Source organism: Chrysoperla carnea, chromosome 5, assembly GCF_905475395.1.
Source record: "Chrysoperla carnea chromosome 5, inChrCarn1.1, whole genome shotgun sequence".
In the NCBI taxonomy this organism is placed as follows: Eukaryota; Metazoa; Arthropoda; class Insecta; order Neuroptera; family Chrysopidae; genus Chrysoperla; species Chrysoperla carnea.
The window spans coordinates 16,947,481-16,951,181 of NC_058341.1; the positions used below are offsets into that span (position 1 = coordinate 16,947,481).

General features: G+C 27.3%; 1 non-coding gene across 1 annotated transcript; it reads right to left on the minus strand.

Moving 5' to 3' along the window:
- Positions 1 to 2,762: 2,762 nt before the first annotated feature.
- On the minus strand, positions 2,763 to 2,834 carry Trnaw-cca. The gene has a single exon. It is a non-coding gene; the product is annotated as a tRNA-Trp (tRNA).
- Positions 2,835 to 3,701: the final 867 nt, after the last annotated feature.

Below are 3,701 nucleotides of genomic sequence, written 5' to 3' on the forward strand. Positions count from 1 at the left end.
GTGTCGTCCCCGTCCACCATTCCAAATACACTTGTTTTTTGTTTTATATATATTTATTTTATTTTTTATTTGATTTAGTTTTTTTTGTTGTTGTTATTGTTGTTGTTGTTGATTCAATTGTTTTATTAAAAGTAAATAAAATATGATTTATTAATTTATGAAATATTTTATTATTATTAATAATTATATGTATGTATATGTGGTTGTATAGAGAAGTTACCTACGCGTTTTAAAATGTTTTTAGCAAAATTATTATTAGGTTGTTTGTTTGTTGGTTGTACCTTTTTCTTTTTCTTACTTCCATAATTGTTAGTATTATTGTTATTAGAAAAAACTTGTATGTTATTGTTTTGTTTTATAAATGTAGTACATTATACATGTTTTGTGCACGAATTATGGATGAACACACCCTTTATTAGTGAGTTTTTGTTTTAAAATTCCGTATCAAATATTAAAAAAAACTTACCGTATAGTTAGACAAGAAATCGAGGAAGACCCTTCAAGCGATGGCGTGACGAGTTTGCCATGTTTACGGGTAAAACATGAATGAGAAAAGCACAAAATCGCAATCTATGGAAATATTTTGCTCAACAATTGGGATGCTAGGTTTTATTATTATTATTACTGTAAACGCAGTTTGCTAGACGTTTTTCAGTTTTATTTTTTAAGGCATTTTTGTAAAAAGGCTCTGGGAGGCTTGGTAGAGTAATTGAGGTCATTCTACACAATTCATAAGTTCTTTCATTTCTATTCATTTCTGTATGGTTAAGTACATAGATATTTTTAATAGCTTTTGCTATATTAACGATTCTATACCACATAACATATGTGTATGTATAAGACTGTACACTTCAATGGATTAACGACCTTGTGTTTTTCATTTAAACAAATAGAATGAAGCGAAAATAGTAGCTTTGGTCTGAAGATTTTAGTACTCCTAGAAAAAAATGATGAAATTATTTTGAATTTCAGTTTAAAGTTTATTGATTAATATGCCTTTTCTGTAAATTAAATTGAATATTATTTTTAAGCTTAGCATTTGGTTTTGTAATTTCAGGTTAATATGAAGAAACTAGCTCGACCATAGTGGAATTCCGTGCGGTATACGTGGCTATAAAAAAGCTAGAGAAATAAAATATAAGTGATACAAAAATTTAATTTCTTTTTATTTATAGACAAATTTATTACAGATATGATATTAAATTACATAAAGAATAAACTTCAAATCTTTATATTATTTCTTTAGCCTGTTTAGCCCACGATATGCTTTAAAATTAGGGGTAAACCATGGAATTTGATAAAGGAATAAGGAAAATTTCGCGCGGACCGGAATTCATATAATCATATTATCATAGGACGAAGCGATGAAAAATTAACAGTAAACTAACGAAGCTCTTTAAAATTGACAAAAATAGGACAAATTGCTCTTCGATATGGATGTTTCAATATTACAGAGCGTGTTCTAATTTTATTAGAACTGAGTATCTGAATCCGCAAGGATAACAAACGCGTTTGTAGTTTTTCTAACAAAATACGCACAAAATTATGAAAAAACTGGATAGAAGTGATGTCTACCTTTCTGGGTTTTATTAAATTTCATAATTTCTTTTTTTTATAATTTCTAATATATTGATTTAATCAATAATCTTTACATCAATATAGAATATAGAACCTTGCGATTGTGATTCACACTTTATCGAATTATTTTTGAAACATATATTTTTACACTGAATATGGTGTTTGCCCGTACATTACAAGTTGTTTTAGTTTTAACAAAAAATTTTGATTTTGATGTTCAATAGTAGAGTGTAGTAAAATATTTCGTGTACTAAAAAACCAAAAACACAAACACTCCTTTAAACTATTTGTTTTATACAAAAATAGAATTTGTAAAACACAAAAATTGATCCACCCAATAAATCAATAAACGTGCCGTATTTCTTCCAAATGGTACCTTGTGCTATTTTAATAAATAATTATTCTATACTTTTAGGCATATTAGTGCATTATTGTTTAGAAATCTCATATTTCTATCCTTAAATGCGATTCAAATATTTTTTTTGAGATTCAAGATTTTTGTAATAAACCAAAGATTAGTAGTGATGGGTAATGGTGACTGAATTGGAGAATTAGTTTGTTTCCATTTGCATAGGAATCCAATTTTTGTGTACCAAGTGCTGTTTACAACTTTGTTAATACAGATACCTCTCTTCAACTCCCAATACTCTTGAATTCAAATTTTTATGGTAATTGTATTATAATATCCTTAAGAAGTATAAAAAAATTAGAATTTTCTGGTACAATGCCCACAGCGAGAAAAGCTATTTTAAAGTATTCGTTTCAAAATGTACCTTAAGGTGTTTCGATATCAAAACGAAAGTGTAAAAAGAAAAAAAAAAAAAACAAAAAAAAAACATTAAAATAATTTCTAATGACAAAATTAATTCGTTCTTCGACAAAATTAATGCATTCTTCGTTGAGTGTAGTTGAAACGTCGGTTGGAATTTCGTGTTGACTTCTGCGTTGGGTGAGTCCTGGGCATGTCTCGAAGATGTGCCTTACGGAGGCTGGTTCGTTGCATCCTGGGCATGTTTTGGGGGGTGGTCTTACTCAGGAGATTCATCAAACCAACCAATATCGAACGACAATCAATAACTAACTACCTTTTTCATAGTCAATATATTAGTTTAATTTGTTCTTTGATAAAAGGGTTGTACCTATTAACGAAATAGGAAAATTCAAAATGTTAAAAAAATTTGATATGACCCCGACGTGATTTGAACACGCAACCTTCTGATCTGGAGTCAGACGCGCTACCGTTGCGCCACGGAGTCGTTGTTTATGGATAATATTTATAATTATCCATACCTATTAATTATCCAATTTTTTAAACTTACATTTTAAAGCGTTTCCATGCCACAATGAAAGTGATACCAAAAAACTAAAATTTTGTGTTTCAATTAATGAGTAGTTCAATTCTTTGATAGGTTTATGAGAAATGTGCCTTTTTTTTTGGTAACTTTGATACTTAATTTCTCCCAAACCATTCGAGAATCGAGATATGAATTTTTCACAAAAGACGTATAAAAAGACGATTAATTGATAAATAAAATTTCAAATTTTTTGGATTATTTTAATTTTTTTTGTATCGAAATACCTACCTGTTTAAAAATGTGCAACTGAAGTAATTCTCAAAAAAGGATGGAAAAATTGATTGATATTCATATGAGACCACTTTTACTAGTTTGAAGTTTCAATATAAACATGAGAAATGTGTTATAGCTAAATCTATTAAATTCAAAAAAATATATTTTTAATACTTCTAAATGATTTTTATTTTTTTTTGAAAGTGGGTGAACCCGCAAAATATTATTTCTTTTTAGATAGTAAAACTATTTAAAATATTTGTGTATTTCTTCATGAATGTGAACAATATGAATACCAATAAATATATATATCGATCGATTTTGATCTGTATTTCTTGATAGATATTATTATATTATTTATATTTATAATATTTGAATAATAGATCTTTATAACACAGCATTCATTACATTTATGATTAACGGTTTCATATACTCAATCGTCCATAACATGAACTGAACACTGATCACATAAAATAGATATCAATATAATATTATATATATATATGTATATATATATATATATAAATATAAATATAAATAATGTTATTATACATA